This window comes from Manacus candei, unplaced genomic scaffold, assembly GCF_025592945.1.
Source record: "Manacus candei isolate 608988 ecotype Guabito, Panama unplaced genomic scaffold, ASM2559294v1 h1tg000050l, whole genome shotgun sequence".
NCBI lineage: Eukaryota > Metazoa > Chordata > Aves > Passeriformes > Pipridae > Manacus > Manacus candei.
In genome coordinates, this window is record NW_026138098.1 from 27037897 (window position 1) to 27057878 (window position 19982).

Here is a 19982-nt window from a genome sequence, read left to right on the forward strand (position 1 = left end):
TCAAAGCCATTTTGCTTAGCTGATCCACTCCATCTACAGTCGTTTTACTGCATTTTAAAATTTCTGCAAAGAATTAGTTGACTTTGAGTAGTAGTGTCCGTAGAAGGGCTGGATAACCTGAGTTTTAGTTGACTTAACACAGAAGTAGTTAGGCCCTGTGCTCCATGCATAAACTATCAGTTGGGTCAGGCTCATTGTCACACGTGTCAGACCTCATTGTCATGGCATTTGGACTTTTCTCTCCAGTGTGGTTAAATGACTTGTAGATAAAAAGTATGTGCAATTTGGCATTCCTAGAGCTCGTGCTGTGGCTCTGGCTGCGTGGCATGCTAATAATAACAATGCAACATGGTTTCTTTAGAAGAGTTGCTGTGACTTCATTCAGAATTGTTTTGACCATTAGTGCATCAATGGCTTTGTAGAATGCACTTATCTTTTTTACTTGTAGACTGGGGAGCATCTGTAACCTTTCCAAGAAACCATCAGCATTCATTCAAAATACCTCAGCATGTCGGAAAGGTAAAATATTTAAAGTAGGAAATGTTAAGATGTGCTGATTCAATATTTCTAAAAATTTAACCTGGAACCCATACTTGTCCTCCTTTTTTATTTATTACTTTTTTTAACAATATGATAAAGTTTTTGAGGCCTATTCTTTTAGTCCTATGAAATGAAAATATTAAAAAGATTTACTGTTTGTCCTGCATTGTATTACGAGTTGTTACCTGTGGGAGAGTGGGAAGACTAGATACCACTGTTGTTTCTTTAATCCCAAGCAGTTTTGAAGTGTGATTGCCAGAGGTGAAAACCAACTTGTTTTTACAGCAAGAACTATTCTAATGCAGGGAATGCAATACCACTTGCTCTGTTCATAATTTACCATGTACACTGCTATGTCTTCATTTCATATACTCATGGAATGAGTAATGAAGTGGTGGTTATTTTATAACTCCATCTCTTTCTCCCTGACATTAAATATTGAAGCTATGAGCCCTTTCTGAGAACAATGAGATGACGAGCTTAGGAGAGTAGTTTCTTTGATAAACAAAACATGGCACTAAATACAAATTAATTGGAATTCTGCTGGTTGCACTTACAAATTAGAGGAAAATTGTTGGTAAGGTGTTTTGTGAATACTGTGCTTCATGAACATCCTACAACACTAAAAAATTGTTCCGAAATTGATGGAATAAGTTGCCCATGGGTTGCTGAACTTAGCTCTTATTCAAAGTGAAAGATGCTGTGAGAAAGTGAGAAGAAAGCTGACAGAAAGACACGACCATTAAATAGTTTCTTTAACAATGTAAAAGAGCAATGAATAGATATATGTTATCTCCCACTGTTAAAAATGCAATTCTTGCTTTCCTATTATGTGTGTTAGAGGTCTGTAATTTATGTTATTTTTCTTTAAGTAGAGGATGATGATAGAATATTTTTTGCTGCTATTTCTGGTGTAATTTTATTGTGAATGTTCAAAATTAGGTCTTCAGGTTTATTTCAGCCAAGCTATACTGACTTAACTTGGAAGTTCATCTTTTTATGTTCTCTGCCCAGGGTTGATTCTAGGGCTGAACCTAGATGGAAATCTTGTAGAATACAAAGCAGCATTTTCTGTATTGTGAGGTGTGTTGCTTGCTGTGAACCAGGGTGATTTGTGCAGTCAGTGCATTATTACCCCACGATGCAGGGGATTTACACACTGCACATCAGCCAGGGGCCACTGCACCTGTCAGACTGGCCAGCCAGCTGTCAGAATGCTTTTAGCCCACTCACTCACTGCTTGGGTTAAGGAAGTGGGCAAGAAAATAACTCCAGAGAGGACAAAGAGCTATTCCAGCTTACTGTGATGCTTCAAAACACAGATGCATTGAAACACTACACCACCAACTCACCTAACATATGACTTTATCATTGCAGAATATATACATTAATTCAAAAGTTAATACAAATCACAAGCTAATCCACAATTAAGTGAGGTCCTATTAGATCTTGAGTGCTGTACCATGTTGTTTCTTGGATCCTTGTGTTGCTACTTGTTGACTTTAGGTTAGGACCATTTCTTTTTTATTCTCTTCTCTCCTTTGATTCCATAAGCAGTTTAAGCTCTTATGGAATCTTTTGTTCTGTCTAGTCAATGTCCACCACAGCTTGCTGACTCACTTCACATTTTCCTTCATTTATTGTAGTCTTCTGACAGTCTCAGTCTAATTCATGTTATCACTGAATTTGGTAAAATGCAAGAACACATTCTTTATTACAAGGTCTGCTTTGCCTCTTCTTCTTGCTTAGCAAGCACATGACCACGTTATTCTGGGAGCTGCAATGTGACTAAATAACAATATCTCCCATTGCAAGTGGAGTATGATGAAACTCGTGACATTCTGCAAACACTGTGAGGATTCTTTAACACCAGTATTGGTGTTTTGGTGGTTTGGTTCTTTTTTTGGTTGTATGCAACATTTGTAATAAAGGAAACACATCAGATTAGTGTGTATTAAAGCAGCATTTGCTTTTGGACATAGCTCAAATTCTCAAATTATAGTCACACCTCCCAGGTGAAGTGAAGTACATTGGATCAAATCACATATATTTTGCTATCACTTCACATTAGAATTATAACATACTTTCTAATGTATTTTATATTTCATGATCCAATGCTATATGTACATATATTGTTCAGATACTTTAAAATATCATCAAACAGAATTTCCAGAAATAGAGGGTTGTGGTGGCAATTGCTATTCACATTTTTGGACACAGTACTTGATAGTGTCCTTCTAGAAAATGGTGCTAATTAAGATCTTCCAGTTTACAAATATGCTTGTTTTTCCAGTAATGTTCCTAAAATATGTACTCTGCAGGATGACTACAGGATACATAAGTTAAAATATAATGTAGCCATCTGCATAAATATTAATTAAAAAAATCTTGTGGAAGGGGTGTGTGGGTGGGTGGAGGGAGGACGTGGGATATGTGTGTGTGAGAAATCCCCAAAAGGAAAAATTCAGACTTGAGTTGGGAATGTGGTGGAGAGAAGACCTTGGAACTTTTCTGGGGAGGAAAAAACCACCCAACCCAAGGGAATAAGACATTTCAGCTAATTGAAATATGATATCCTGTGGCAGTCAGTTCTGTGATAGTTTCAATAACTAGGAAGAAGCCTAGATGGAGAGGGCTTTGTTTCTGCCCTAGTGAAGCCCCAGATGGGTTGTTCTGTGTGTCAGCTCAGCATGTCCAGGCCATTTGTGTTGGTGTGTGTCATTCACAGCCCAGGCTGGAGTGTGGCATCTGCCATCTTTTAAGTCATTTAAGCCTTGTTGCCATATGTTAATTGTTCTGTACTGTTTAAGCTTTCTTCTAGGTGTAATATTACACTGCATAGCTACTTCTCTGTAAAGAATGGAGTAAAATTAAGAACTTCTTACTGAAATAGGGTCATTTAAACTCAAGAATATTTTTTCCTTCTGTTATTGTTTTTCCTTACCATGCCAAAAGTTCTCCTTATTGTTCTCTAGCCAGACAAGCAAGAGTGCTTGATTCAGACAGAACATCGCTTTTTTGAAGGTGGATGCATCAACAGTGGTTTCACTGTTTACCTGTTTCTATTGGAAAACCTCCAGCTTTCTCTCTCCTGCTTGAGCAATGCTACAAAGAGATCCTCTATAAATAGAGCACTGAGAACAGCAGGCTTTGTGACAGGAGGGACTTCATAAGTCACCTGGAAGTTCATGCCTCAGAAGCTGGTGTCTCTCAGCTCACTGGCAGATGTGACTAATGGACTGGAAGGCTCCGTCTGCCGGCAGCGTTCCCACTTCCCAGCCACCTTCTCTGAGAGGGGATGGACTTTGCTTATGTGTGCTGCCTTGTGTTTAGATCAGGTCATGTAATGTGATTTATCTTCTATCAATTCTGCTGTCAATTTGGTTTGGCTTGGAAGTAGGGTTGAGTTGAATGGCTGCAAAGCAGAAAGCTAGTGATTGCTGTTGCTTTCAGTGAACAAGGCTGGCATAGAAAATATTTTGCATTTTACGTGGTTGTAGTGGTAAAAATATGTCAAAATAACAAAAGTAAAGAGGTCTGAGATTTTGAAGTGAAGTGTCTGAAAATGGATATTGTCTAGTACTTTGAAAAACTTGCTTTTGAGTGGAGACATGCTAATTTTTTTCATAAATGTTAGATTTACAGGTGGTATTTTAGGTCTTCTCTAAACTTACTTTAAAAGTCAAATGTGTCTTGTCTTCCTTAATACTATTCCTATGCAACAACAGAAAAATAAATTGATTTTCTGTATCGATGTGGCTATTTCTGCCCAGGCTGTAGACGAAGGACATGTTTTTTATTGATTTGGCCCTGAACTTCCCTGACTCTTGATGAGCACAACTGAAAGAACCACTCTGGAGGTAGTTCAAATCAGCAAGGGAACTAGTACCACTGCCTTGGCCACACTCTTGTTTCTTCACTGTATGAATTATACATTGGATTACTATCACAGTAATAAGAACAGGATCTGACAATTAATGTATGACCTATAGTAAGAAAGTTGTTCCTTGGAGTGCTTGAGCTCTGTATAATGATACATGAAGAGATTTGTAATATAATTGTAGAGGAAAGTTGATGGGGCTGAATCCTTCAACAGTACTGGAAGTGCTTGAGTGTCCAGGACATGTTGTGCTTGTTTCTGTCAGAAGACCAAATGAAAAACTATTAGCTGATGTTTAAAGCTATCTCGGGGCAGATTTGTGTAATAGTTTCCAGCACACTGATGGAATGCAGCTGGGATGCTTGAGTTTTTTAAATTCTGGATACTTCACCTGTAAGTTTATTGGGAACTGACTTTTGGTGCTGAGGGGTGGTTTGAAATTTATCCTCTAGGAGATCTGGAGATACTAACAAAAATACAGGCCATCTACAGGACACTTTGCAGGACCAGGCATTTTTATATGGAAAAAATACTGTGTTGCATAAGGCTGGATTCTCTTCTCTGTCACTTGGGTCAAACAGTTTCAGTGCTGCTACTCCTGATACCTCACATGGTGTTTTTGTAACAGAGGAAGTTAGTGCTTCTTGGATAACTTCTGGGTTTTGTTTCATTTGTTCTTGGCAGACACACAGGCTTGCATTTATGATAGAATCTTGACTTTTTTGGAAGCTTTCGTGTTGATGACAGAACAAAACATGAGTATGTCTTTCAGAAAGAATAAAATCTTAAATAAGGTGCTGTGTCATTCTCCAGAATGAATCCTTCCAGTAATGTGGTTGTTCTCCCTCTTTATGCTAGTAGATAAGATGAACTTATTATTTCAACTTCATTATAAAGTCTCTGGTTTTAAGCACAGCTAAATCACGTTGTCAGCACACTCCTTTGTAATATCATCCTTTAAAAAACAATCTTGATAGCTTTGCTGTATCCAGCCAAAGGCAGAGATAAGGCTGAGCCATTTCTTGTGTGTATGTAATTTAGAAATCAGCAGAGAATATTTCTTTCACAGGAATCAATATAGGATGAATATAAAATTGTCAGGTGATAGCAACTGTGTGATGCAGAGATTAGTGACTTGTCCTTTTATTATCAGGCACTGTGCTCAAGCTGAGATACAACAAATCAGAAATAATATTATGCTGCATGGGCTTTAGTAGTATTGAACAAGAAGAGCTAAGGTGTATAATACCCCAGTTCAGCTGGGAAATATTAAGCACTACTCTAATCTCTTGATTTCTGCTCTGATCAACGATGGATTCTCAGTGTAGTACTTGGTTGTTGATCACTCTTTATCACCAGAATAAGCCTTCTCCACAACAACAACAATAAAAATAATTGTAGTGAATTCATACTTGTACATGTTTATGAGGTAGGATTACTTCTTTTAGGTGCAGTTCCAGATGGGCTCGGGGCAGATGCATCAATGAGGAAGCCAACAGGGGATGAGCAGCCTCCAGCTGGGAAGGGGGGAGTGTGACTAATTCCGGTTCATTAAGGAGGAAGCCCTACCAACACCTTTCTCCTCAATCTTTGACAGTGGTGGTTGCTATGGAAACCTTCCTAGGGATGACCTCTTTTAGTGTTTAAATAAATAAGCTGAAAATTTTGTGTGTTTTTTTTTTTTTTTCTAACAGTATCTGATTTTCTTTGAGATAAGCAAACTGTGAATGGATTCAACAGGTATCGATCTAGCCTCTAGAAATTATACATTACATAGATTCAATATGTTGTGTGCATCTCAATATGTCTGTCTGCTTGCCTGGAAAGCCTACAGACAAGGGCAGGTCATGGCCTGGATATCTGAACCCAGCTCAGAGTTGCAATTTTAATTACACTTGTGAAAGATCTGTGAATTACCTTGTGAAGCATCAGTTAATACCTCAAATAATTAGCTTTGATGAATTGAGTGAGTTGGGCACTCCTAAGTAATTGCTTTGTTTCACTTGAGAGATTTTTGCATTTCAGTGGTGGGTTAGCAATTGCCATGCATGATTTCTAAATCCACTTGTAAACACTTTGGGAATGAATACAATCAGGAATAGATAAGGAGTAGTTGCCTTGCAAGAGATTGCCATAATGAACCAGGGGGAGGAAAAGGGTTATGTTAGCATGAGAAAGATTTCAGTGGCTGTATTTAAACAAGTAGGTATTTGAGTAAACTATGAATTATCAGTAGAAGTAGAACATGAAGATCTCTACAGCTTGCCAAACCCATTTGAGGTGATATTCAGTTCCACAGAACAATAGCATCTCACCTGTTCTTGTGTAGAAGTAGGCCTTGAAGAGGTGATCCAAAAATTACTTTAGCTCTAGAAGTGGACCACCAATTCCAAAAATTTACGAAGACAGCACTGGGGCATCCTCTACCTGCAGGAGGGGGGGAAATGTCTGTGTGCAAGCCAAGGTGTTCACAGTGCCAGGCTGGACTTGACGAACAAGCACAGACGTTTATAAGCAGGCTGTAATATCAGGCTGATGACTGGTTGCTTCAAGAAAAATATCTCTTCACTCAAGGTGCTGTGTTGTCTGGATAGGTTTGTCTGATGCTTTTGCAATGTCTGGCATAGGACAATGCTGATGAAGTTGCATCTATTTTAAAGCATTCCGAGTTTTTACTGTTAAGGCAGTACCTGCCACCTTCCAAGTCTTCACAAAAACATGCCAAGTCAGGATAAATGCAATTAATGTCTCGTGGAGACTTTCTCAAACAACGTGATAGCTTCTAGTTCATTATTCTGGAGATTTACATACAAAAGAAATAAGAGAGCAGTAAAACTGCAGTAGTGCTGACACTAGCATTAAAGATGAATGCTTAGTACAGCAAAGTGATGGAGAGCACATAATTGTGTTCCCAGTCACCTGAGCTGAAAGACATTTTTAAGTGAAAAATTCATTCAGAGACATGAATTTTGACTGTACTTCCAGTGTCATGCACTGTACAATGTAGCATAGAAGATTCAATTTATGCTATAACAAACTAATTCTAAAACAGATCATTGCACCAAGCACAGTTTACCATATTAAAAGAAAAAGAGCAAAAACTTGTCAAATAGAGTTGACATGAGAGACTTACATAGCCTTCTTTCCCTTTATTTGAATAATTTCTCAGAGACTTGCAAACCTGTTAAAGAACTATTTTCATGTTCAAAATCTCTGTCAACTGGAATAATAGAATTATCAAGTAAATTGTGCTTTTCCTGAGATTTATGAATGTTTCTATCATGCCAAATTGATCTGCCTTTTTTCTACACCTGAAAGTTAAACATGTGTTCTCTTGGTTTTTTGTTGTTGTGTTGTTTTCCTGTAATTATTTAACCAAAGAAAACTACTTACAGTGATCTCTCAGTTCTGGAGGAAAAAGCCAGTTTAACAGTTTTAACTTATCTCCTTTTTAGTTTCTAAAACTGATTCCATTATTCTGGTAAGCTAGTACCTTTTAAAGATTGAACTAAAAGTACAGTCTCACAAATGGTTTTACATGTTTCCATTACTCCATGTAAACAGTGAGATATCAAGCTCTTAATTAGCGAATTCATGTAAATAAGCCTGCTGATACACTTATCCTTCTAACCTTTTTTCGGAGTGGGAAACACTTGATGAATTAAGAAAAGGAAGGGATTGCACAGAAAATGATCATGTGTTCCTCAGTCCAATAAAGGATCATAATAATTCCCTATATAAAGAGAAAATGGTTGTTCAGCCCCTACGAAACCACTTTTACTCTGTTACTTTTGCTTGTTGTTTGTCCATTTGGTGTTCTGTCACCCAGTGCTCCCTGCTGCCCAGTGTCACCCTCGTGCCCATCATGCAGCTTCCTTCCCTGAGAGGGGAAAAACTGTTAAAAGCCTGGCAAAATTTTTGTTGTCAGAAAAAGTATAAAAATATTGATATAATTCCTTTTTTTTTTTGATCCTCAGATAAAGATTCAAGATTTCTTCTTTGTGCATAATTAATCTTGTATCTTTATCTGCTTTTAAGGTTTTGACAGGCTTGTTATTTTTTCTTTAGATGGTTGCATTTTTTATAAACTATTTCAGCCAGCTTAAACTTATGTAGCATTTTAAATCCTTCCATTGTACTTGAAGATAATGGAATTGAAAAGTAAACAAAAAACCTCGTTGTTTTTCTGTAGGCTTTGTTTTTTTATAAGTTGACTGTTAAGTTATCCAGGAATTGCTTAGACTATAAACCTGAGGTATTTCAGGGGAAATTATTTGTGTTGTGTTTATGGATTGTAGTTTTCTGATTCCACCCAGGAAGGCTTTTATTTAGAGAAACAACAGAACTTGATAGCACCTGCTTCTGAGTAATTGCTCTCCAGGCAGGCTTAGTCTGATGCTTGTGCCTACTATCTGGAGATCAAAGTCTCTCTTTTTTTATTCTTAGCATGTACAAAAATCTTCATCTTGTAGATTGTTTTGTGAGTTTCTCATACAAGAAGCATGAATTGAGTAAAAGAGCTAATTAGTAAGAACGTGGTATCTATTTTGGAAATAAGCTGCATTTTTTGAAAGGTGTTTGTTTATGAAAATGGGAGGGAGGAAGGTATCAGCAGCTTGGTGCATCAATTTCTGTTGGAAAAAAAGTGTTAGAAAATAAGAGTGGAGGCTGCAGAGTAGATTGTGTTCATTGTGTGTGTCCTTATTTTTATTCACAAGTACTGATGGTGGAGACAAAAATAAAGTTTGTAGCTCTCTCTTCACTGACAAATTCCCTATATCCGAGACTTTATGAGAATTTCCTCCCTTCCTTCCTTCCTCCCAGAATTGAAATTTGGAGTTAAACTAAAAGAACATAATCTATTCTATCTAGAAGTTTGCATTTCACTGCTCAGCAAAGTCAGCCAGATTTGCGTAATTTCAATGAATACTTCATATCCTTACTTTCTTGATTATTGATAAGGCCAGAATATTGGAGCAAGGCTTTTATTTTACATGCCAAAAAGAGTTTGTTTCTTTGCCTGTAGCAGTTGGAGCAAAGGATCCTGGTGATACAATTATTATGTACATGTACTACAAAAGCATCTTACCTGAACCTGGAGCTTCAGTCCATTTGGGATTGTCATCATTAAGAGACACACACTTTGTTGTCCCATTGCAGTTGAAGAGATGACTGAGATGTTGGAAGTGCTCTCTCATCACCTGCAGTTTTAAACAGCAGGAAAAAGAAAACATGAGGAAAGCATTTGGAAATAACAGTATTGTGAATGGTGATAGCAGCAGATGCAATGTGAGTGACAATCAGATAACTTCTTGGTCTGGTAAAAACAGATGTGTACAGCAAATGCAATCAGTATTCCTTAAGGATCTGTGTACTTTGTTAAAAAATGCAGGAGATGACATGAAGCAACCTACTGAACCTCAAGCTGTAATACAGCAGAAACCAGTGAGTGCTGTGCATTGTGGACAACATTCCTATGGACGGGTATTGTGTGTGCTGTTGTATAACAGTAAGGCATAGATGTTAATGAAAAACAAGTATGACTATTGCCTTTTTCCAACATGCACCCTTTATCAAATATTAAGTTTGTTTTTATGTTGAGTGTTTCCCTTCTTTCTGTCCAAACTTTCAGTAGTTTCCAGTTAGTTCCCTACCCCCATTGAAGTCTTCTTTTTTTTTCCTCTGAATCATTTTATTCAGTGTTTTTAAACATGTAGAACAGGACTGTTTCAGAACTGAATTAATGTTTATCGTAGAGTCATAGAATCGTTAAGGTCAGAAAGGACCTCCAAGATGATTGAGTCCAACCTTTGACCCAACACTACCATGTCAACTAGGCCATAGCAGTAAGTGCCACATCCAGTTGTTTCTTGAACAGTTCCAGGCATGGCAATTCCACCACCTCCCTGGGCAGCACATTCTGATGCTGGACCACCCTTTCAGTGAGGAAATTCTTCCTGATGTTGAATCTGCACCCAGCCTGGAGCAGCTTGAGGCTGTTTCCTCTTGTCCTGTTGCTTGTTACTTGGGAGAAGAGGCCGACCCCCATCTCACTACAGCCTCCTTTGAGGGGGTGGTAGAGAGGGATAAGGTCTCCCCTGAGCCTCCTTTTCTCCATGCTAAACTCCACTTACGTGGAATTTGATTGGAATTGTCACAAAGACACTGAGTTGTCAAGTTTCTTTCCAGCATTCATGCCTGTAACTCAATTGCACCTTTCCTCCTGTGGTACATTTGTGTTTACTTACCATTGTTACTAATCTAAGGTAAAAAACCCAAACCACTAAACAGGGACAGCCAGGACTCCACTTACAAGAGGTGAATAAATAGAGCTGGGCTCTTCTCTGGATTTCTAGTTTTATAAACCAGCCTTTATAATCTCTTTCATAAATGTTTAGTAGCTTTTAGACATAATTTTGGACAGATCTGGAGCAACTTGTATATTTTTAAATGAAATGTTGCCTGTTTGTATGCCAGCAAATAAAGTAGTTTTTTGTTTTAGGAAATTAGAAATCAGTATAAGTAATTTATTGGAGTTGTGATGCTAGTCAGAGTAAACTGCATTTAATTTTTGTGATGATCAATCTGTATTTCAGTTGAAGGCTCCAAAATCTAAGTGAGCTTAGGGTCACAGAACTGTTATTTTCTACCAGTGAATCTGTCTGCTTTTTTAGTTTTGTCCCAAACTGGGAGTTGACAGAACTGGTCAGTTAAAGTGTAATATTTAGTGTAATATTTTTGTTTCATTAACTCAGTTGAAAAAAAACAACACCTTCTGTTTCTCACAGGTTTAACACATTTGATAATGACAAATTATACTAGATTAACTCTAGATCTTAAAAGTTACGATCAGTAATTCACCTACTTGTCAGTAGATCTAGACCATTTCAGATTGTTTCAGGAAAATAATTAATTTCTTTACTAATTTGTTGAAATGACTGTAGTTACTGCAAATAATCACACTACTTCAAAATAAAGTAATTCTAGGATTTTTAGGAAGATTAAGGCATCTGCACATGTCTATGAAGCAGGAATTTCTTTCTACAAAAAAATTCATAAGAAGGAATTTTTTAGAACATTTGCCTATCTTGAAAAGTACTGCTTGGGAAGCAGTGCCACAGCTGTTCTTTCGCAGACTAATTTGAAAGAAATAATTAAGGTCCTGGATTTTTTAAAATCTTTTTGAGCAGCATAAAATCTGTGAGGGTAGGTTACCTCAGCTCGGTTTATGTTCCGTGGCCACTGTCTTGTTTTTCCCCCTCGTGGGAGCTGCGGTTTTCTTGAAATAACTTGTTTGTGTGTTTGGAGAACTGAAATCGGTTGGGAATAAAGTGGAAGATGGCTTTCAGAGGTGTGTGCTGGCTGCTTGCCCTGAGGATCCTGGCAGCACTGTGTGCTTTGATGGCTTCCAAGCCACGCGTGTCTCGCGGTGGGTGCGGCTGTGTCCTCACCCACCTGCTGGCTCCTGGTGCCAGCACAGCCGCTGTCGGGGCTGCTGGGCCCCGCTCTCCTTTCAGACAGAATCAAACTAATTATTATTCTGTACTCCTCTCCACTCATAAGACTATTTTGGTAGCAATTATCCCCTGACAGGGATCTGCCTCTGCATTTAAATTGTACTCCATCCTTCTTGTGCCCTGCAACCATTCGAAGAGATAATACTCCCCCTTTCCTCAATTAAATACTTCCTTTACTTTTGGAACTTAACACATTGTGTTCCCTCCTGAGATCCTATTTACAAACAACTGCTGTTCTAGATATGATAACGCTAAAGGCAGTTCAGGTTTTCCCTTGCCATGGTGCTAATGTTCCTTAAAAGTCTTAGATATAAAAGATCTGAAAACATGCTGCGGGTTCTGTGTGTGTTTATCCATTGTTCAGTCTCCCTGCTGGGATTGCCAAAGGGGCTGAGGCACCAGAGCAACTGATAGAACTTTAAATTAAGAGAATGTAATATTGTGACATAGGTGAACCTATTTAGATATTTTTTTAAAAAAGTTTAAAAATAGATAATATACTGCCAGGGTAGAAATGTTTCTCACAGCTTTAGGACCTCAAATGTTACTGTATCACTGTCTCAAAATTTGGGGGCAGGGGGAGGAGTGGTGGTGTTATGATTTGGTCCCCCCTTCTTGATTGGTTTGTATTATCCCCTCTCATTTTCACTGAATGTTTTCTTCCTCACATATTATTGGCCAAGGATTATCTAAATACATTTAACTAATATCTCTGATTTTAATGTTACCAAAATCCTTATTGTGTCACAGGTGTAACCATGCAGATGCCTGAATTTTTGCTTTGTAAGTCAAGCTAGAATTCAGCTGACTGAGAACTGTACAGATAAAAACTGGTAATTTATTTCTTAAATGCTGAGGAACAACCAAGTGACAAACCTAAAGCAAATTCTGGATTTCTACCTTGGTTTAGCCTGAATATATTGTTTCAAGTTAGTCTGCTCTGTAAAAAATAGAATTGATCTTGGGAATGAGGTTAATTACAGGAACAAAAACAGTCCTGTCATTACAGATGCTAAAATTTTTTTTCAGTTCAGTAAAAGTAAAATAGCTACTCAAGATGCATTATTTTTTTAAGGTGAATATTTAAAATTCTTGTTTTGTGCTTTGTGACAGTATAATGGCAGGTGATTTAATTGCAGAAACATTGTGAGGCAGGTAGAGGGTTTTTCAGGAACTGTGACAGAAGAGTGGCAGACGGTAGGTGGAAGTGTTTTCCAAGTGATGGACATAGTCCAGAGTTATTGTTCCTTGGGACAGGTGATGCTTGTTTTCATAACAAGTGGTAGCATTTATCAAAGGCCGTTTACTTGCCCAGATGTAAAAAAAAAATAAATCATGACAGTCAACATATCATGGCAATCCAGTGAGGAGGAATAGTGCAGTACGTGCAAGAACAGCTGTGACAAGTGGCTTATATGCTAAATGCAATGCTCTGAGAGTGGCTGCAAACCCAACAGCTGTGTTACTGTTGATCTCTATTAGTTTCACAGATCCTATTTTCTTAAAGTGCTCATATGCTTGTTTGTCTCTCTGTGCTGGTTACCAGCTTTTTACTGGATTAAACTATTGGACTGCCTATGAAATTGTGGGAGATTTAGAAGTAATTTGCTTGGTTCTTTTGTACCACAGTTTTTACTCCAAGAAGAAGGGCTTGATATTTGATACATGTTTTGAATTGAATTTAATTCCCTGGAAATGGATTTCAGCTTGCTGCTATGAACTCTGTCTGGTTTGCTTTTATCTTCCAATTTCTAGGAAGGCAGTTAGACATTGCAGTCATAAGGACCATAAATATGGTATGTTAAGAGAAGAGAGAGAAGGAGAGCTGACACACAGAATGCATCTCCAGTACCATTGCTTGAGGCTCTATGTAAAAATAAGCTTGATATTTTACAGAAGATAGTCTTTGTATATACCAAAAGCATAGTTCTGCAGCCTTCACCATGGCTGATTTAGTTAAGTTAATAACTAGACTTTAATCTTAGAATCTAACAAGTGGAATTAGTAATAACTATTAACTTTAATCAATGTTCTTACTGGAAAAAGAGTAATTTTCAATGTTAAAAAATTTTTGGGAGCTGGATCAATTAACTGGTTGCACTTTTTTACACGACTTTTTTGGCCAGGTCTCACTGGAGAACTCCATGCAGAGACTGTCTTACATGTCTTACCTACCCCACAAGTTATTAAGGAGCAGGCAAGAAGGGCACGATGGCAATCTTTGCTGGAGGGCATTGCAGGTTGTGTCTGCTGTGAACAGTCACTGCACAGTGCAGCCTGCCAAGAGGCCACTCTATAACATGTAAGCATAAAATTAACTGTAAGAATGTGAGTAATCTCATCCCTTTTCAGTGAAGCATTTAAGCACGTGTTTATGGTTAATGATTACGTCCAGATGAAAGCAGTAGGATGATCTATGATTAAAGTTAAACATATGTTTCTATGATTTCTTGAAGAGGAATGAAATTATCAAATGCTTTAGTGCTGTGCATCACCTCACAGCACTGTATTTTCCGGGATTAACTATCAGATTCTCCAGTGGAGTAGTTTTAAAAATGTTCCATATGTGTGAGGTTCAAATACATTGTACTTAATTCTCTTACCTATCTGTTTTGGTCTGGATTTTGGTAAGATTATTTGCACTTTGCCCATGGAATGACTCTGAAGTGCTGATCAGAAGAATTGGGCTTGTTGAGGTCCGGATCCTAGACTCAGAATCTGACCTTGTAATGATATACTATCTAGAACATTTTTTACCAACTTGTTCTTTTCAGTAAGTACTTTTAGAAAGTGTGATTAGTACTTGCTTTTGGGTGGAAAAAAGCACACAGTGCTTTTATGGGGAAGAGGAAAGAATTGAGGAAATGTGCTGCTTAAAATCACTTTGAGCTTTGAGTTATAGTAATTTTTATATTTCTTATGTTTTATGTCTTATATGAAATTTTTAATATATTTTTTTAAAAAAAATCAGCCTTTTTCTTTGAATGTCAGGCTTACCACCATCTCAAGAGTAATTTCTTCACCTCATTGAAATTTTCAGTGAAATATGGCCAATCTTACATCCGATCTTCAAAAGTCTTTTCCATCTGCTTTATTAAATGTATTGTCTCTTCTGTAGCATTTTTGACACAGAGCATTGTTATCCATGTAAAGTGAAGAAAGAATTAGAATAGTGTATAAGCTATAATTGTTTGTTTGTTTTTGTTCTTAGCATAGTGTAGCATAGTGTAACATAGTGTAATCTATAAGATAGAGGTTATAAAATATGGGAATTAAATTTCATCAGTTTGAAATCCCTACCAGCCCTTCCCTAGGTCTAACCTGCTGCAGAGGCCTTCCCCTGCCTTCTGACTAGTCAGAAGAGAAGGTGGAAGTCAGGGAAGCAGAGACTGGAATTTTTGAAGGCATCTGACTGTTTTTGTAAGAATAAAAAAAAATAATCAAGCGACAAATCAATATATAAATACTTTTGATTCCTTATGCTGGAATATGGATAGGCAAGAAATCTTAATGGCTTTGTGGGCTTTTTCACTGCAGCTCTGCTGCCTTGGTGCACTGGAGAAAACATGCTGTATTAAATAGATTTGATGGAAAATGTGTTTTCATTGTGCATCAATTTAAGATGTTAATTCTTATTGCATCACATTCTGTTTTCTGGCTGCATTTGCTAAATGCCACTATTATGTTGTAACACTATTACAGACTTTTATTCTAATGTTACAGACTTTTATGCTAGGTGAAGCTGCTTACACATTATTTGTGATATTTATTTGGACGCAGATGATGGGAAAACCATATTAGATAAAACTGAATTATGTTGCCAAGCTGTACACTCTCATTGTTTATAAACCGAGGCAGCAGAAAACAGTTTAAAAGCAAAATTCATACTTTAGACAGCCTTCAGTTTTCAGAGCGTTGTCACTCTCAAAATGACATTTCATATTCCAACACTTAAAATTTGGTTCAGATTCTTTCTCAAATAAACATATTTTTTAGGTTTCTACTGTGTTTCTTGTTTATTTTTGTGGACCTACTTGTGAATGTTTTCAGCTGAGTATACTTGTTGACATTTCTCCACAGTGGACACAGGTGAATGGCCCCAAAGAAGTCAATCAAATTGCAGTGGGAGCTTTTGAGGCTCATTTTGAACTGTGAATAGGGATGTGCAGACCTCTGTCCTACTGCCTGGGTATAGGCTTTTCTCACATCCAGAGTTTCTCACACCTAGGGAGATAGTTCAGCTTCAGGCAAGGATCTCAGCAGCAGCCTTGTCATGTTCTTGGAGCCCTTCAGGATTTTTTTCATTCCTCCCAAAAGGTGATGCTATTGCAGCAGCTGGTGATCAGGGACACCAAGAGCATACCTGAGGCCACACACACACACCTCTGTGCAGATTTGGACCTTCCTGTCTCCCATTTCTTTCTGGGGCAGTGTAAACCTGGTATCCTCTCAGGGTCTTTACAGATACAGCTTTTAGTTCAGCATTTCTTGAAATTGTTCAAAGAACAAGAATCGTTTGGCTCATTTGCCCTCCTGTGACTTGGAAGCACTCAACTCTTCAGCCCACCTCCAGAAGGAGAAATTAGGCATGCCAAGATTTGGATTTGATAGCAGCAGCTCAGCTAGCTGCTCCAGGGCAAGGAGTGCAGAAGTTACTGGTAACAGATATTTACCTAACACAGGAACTGTCAGTAATGAGAGACAATTAGGAGTTCATCCAGCTCCTGGAACCAGCTGCACTTCTAACCCACAGTCACAGCTAATTGGCACTCTGGCCCCTGAAGACCTGCATGCTGCTGTGGTACCCCAGAAGCATCTGTGTTTCTGTCTAACTCGGAGACGAAGGTACGAAGTTAATCTAGGTGTGATGGGGAAATTAAATAATCTGTCTGGCACGTTAGAGAACAAGGGATATATGATGTGGAGTTTTTTCGCCTTGGTTAGTGATAAGATTCATTTTGTGATGTCTCCTTGTAGAAGAATGTTGCCGAGATATCTTATTCAGCAGAAAAGTGGTTAGTATAAAATTACTCCATGAGCGCTTCAGAATGATTTTGAACGAGCAGGCGGAGCCTGTGCTGGATCAGCACTTTTATCTTGTGTGACTGTATTGATTTTGATCCAGTGCTGTCAGCTTTAAAGCCAGATTTACTGTACTGTCAAGCCACAAACTTCAAAATCTCTCTTTAATTGAAGGGAAGAGTAATATGATATATGCAGAAGAAAAGTCATTAATCAACGTTGTCTTACGTTTGGTCTATGAATGGAAGAACTGTTGTAGTAGAGACTTTTAGGGCTTGGACTTCATTTTTTTGCATTCATTTTAGTCTGTTCTCCCCCATACTCACTAGAGGAAAGTTCTACCAGGATTCCCTTTATGGTTTATTTAAAACTGTAAAACCTGCAGCAAAAAGCATGTAACCTCTAAAGCCAGTGTTTAATTTAAGGAAGGATTTAATTAAATTAAATTAAAATTAGAGAAGAGGAAGATGGGGCTGAGAAAGAACAAGGGCTGGAAGATAACAACCTTGAGGAACAGGCATTGACATCAGGAAAATAGCCTTACAGAAACAAAGAGAGGAAATCTCAGTCTTATAGGCTTGTCATTTTTTTCTGTCTGCCTGTTTAATGATTAACATAAATCAAAATACAGAATTTATGAAAAAAAATGTTCCAGTTGTGTCCTATGTGTTCCCATTTCTTCTTATGTTTTGTATTTTACTATTATGCTTCTAATGCTATAATTGGTAGGAATCTAATTACTGTGTCTTTTTCAAGGAGTAATTTACATTTAAACTCTTTTGGAGTGTACGTGTTTTGTCTTTGATGTCCTTGATTAGTAATTGCAGGTCTTGTTGTCAAATGTTACATTTAAAGCAAAGCACTTTCATATTTCTCTACTTAGGTTTATCTTAGCAAGTCTTCTGCATGGTGAAACATTCTATAACTTGTCCTATTAAGGTAACCTAAATTAATTTTTTAAATATTCTCCTGTTTTTGAAAGTTGAATAAAAGAAGTTCAGATGTGTATGTTTGTTACAGACGCAGATGAATGTGAACCCACTGATAGGAAAAAAAAATCTGTGATTTAAAACATTGTTCTGGGTGTGCAGATGCTCTCTTTTTGCTGTTAGAGTGGTGTGTTTACTGGCTGTGCAACTTTATGGACACAGCTGTCAACTGTGTATTCCATATGGATACTGCAAGAGTGCAGTTCTTATTTTTCCCTTCTGACTGGGGAGCAGAGTGGTGTCTCAAAGCAAAAAAGGTTTAAAACCTTACCTTGCCTCTTACGACTGCCAAGTCTGTTTGTTAATGCATCCTGAATATCACTGCATCCATACTTAGCTTCCCTCTGCTTCAGCTCATTCTTTTAAACTGTTGTTATTACAAAGACACTTGTCTGCATTGACTTTTATTTCCAGTTTATATTTCTGTTCTAGAAATTATATTTCTGTGTCTATTACATCTCAGTGTTTCCAGATTTGAGGTAAAGTTCGTATGTGAAGCAAATGTGCTTTACATCTATTGTCTTGTTAAATGGCCCATATTTTTATAAAGAAAGACATAACTTGTTTAACATTCTCATTTTCTGACATGACTAGGCTTTCTGGCATGTGTTCTTACATGATAGAAAAAGTGTGGAAAAAATAGTATTAATAACACTGAAATATATAGCATTAGCCATTTCAGCACTCACCTGACATTTCCCTACTTTTTGTCAGGAGGTCCGTGTAAGCACCAAATGCTGGAAAATAGTTTCTGAAAAGCAAGGGCTATGTTTGTGTATCCTGTCAGAGGTGAAGAAAAAAAGCTCGCCTGAACTTTCTCAAAACAGCAATTTCAAAATTTGATTCCTCAGAGAACAAAATATCCATTTAATATATTGCTGCGTTTTTCAGCAAGACTTTGTGTTTCCAGATTAATTTACATTTTAAATTGCCCTGAAAGCATTAATTTACTGAGCTAACATGGGAAGTGCAGACCAAAGAGCTATTTAGTTTACAAATGGTACCATCTAGTTTCAGTGTAGGAGTGCTTAATGGGTTTCAAATATATAAAGAGTAATCGTCCTACAGATTTTGTATCCAGTCATGTTATTAATGTTTAGTTGTACTATTTGCAACATTAACTGTTGATAAACGTGAGTCAGCCATATGACTTAGAATGAAATCACTCCAGTTGAAAACTGCTGCGCCAAAATTAATGAAATTCTATTCAATGGTCAATTATTGGAACATCTCTGAAGAATAAATTCATTGCAGTATTGTATGAACATAGAAATCTGCAAATATCAACATCAATTTGAAATTTTTATTAATTTTTGAAGATTGAATTATGGTACAGCCACGATGTTTATGTGTATTTCTGGAGTACAATTTTCTATAACTCTGGTGCAACTCAAGTAAATATGAATACATAAATAAATAAATCCAGAGCAATTATAACAGTTTGCTTACATGTGAACATCTTTGCTACTCCTTTACTTCTGTCTCTGTGGTGCACTTCTGGTGTATGAAATATTTGCTCACCTTTGATCCATGTAGCTTTTTTGATGGGCAGCACACAAATAGTTGGATCTTATTAATCAGCAAAGCAAAGAAGAGAAGAATGAAAATAAAATCCTTTACTCCAGCAAACTCACTGGCAGAATGTCATGCTAGAAACTTGCACGTTTACAGAGCCTAACAGACTCTTTACTAGGGCAGTGTCTTAATGTTGCCATGGCTTTATTTTTTATACTGTTTTTTCTCTATCCTGTGGAGGGTGGTATGAATTGGTGATTTGCAGCAGGAAGGAAGCAAGTTCTTATGCAGACTGTGCCAAGAATGTCCCTTATTAGAACTTCAGAAATTAGTTCCTCCTATTTTTGAGGGTATTGAAGGGTGTAATAGCATTAAAGTCCCCAGATATTGTACTCTTTAAAAGACATGTTGTGCAGTTAGAAAAAAAGTGTGATTCTAAACATACTTGAAGATAGAATGGTTTCTGAGACCAGGCAGGTCAGAAGAGTAATGGGAATGCTCAGGAATGGTTTTTCCTTT

The 19982-nt window shown here is 37.5% G+C and overlaps 1 protein-coding gene across 4 annotated transcripts in view; it reads left to right on the forward strand.

Moving 5' to 3' along the window:
- NRG3 (neuregulin 3) overlaps nucleotides 1–19982 on the forward strand; it is a 375961-nt gene that overhangs the window by 67519 nt on the left and 288460 nt on the right. The gene's annotated exons all lie outside the window — the stretch shown is intronic.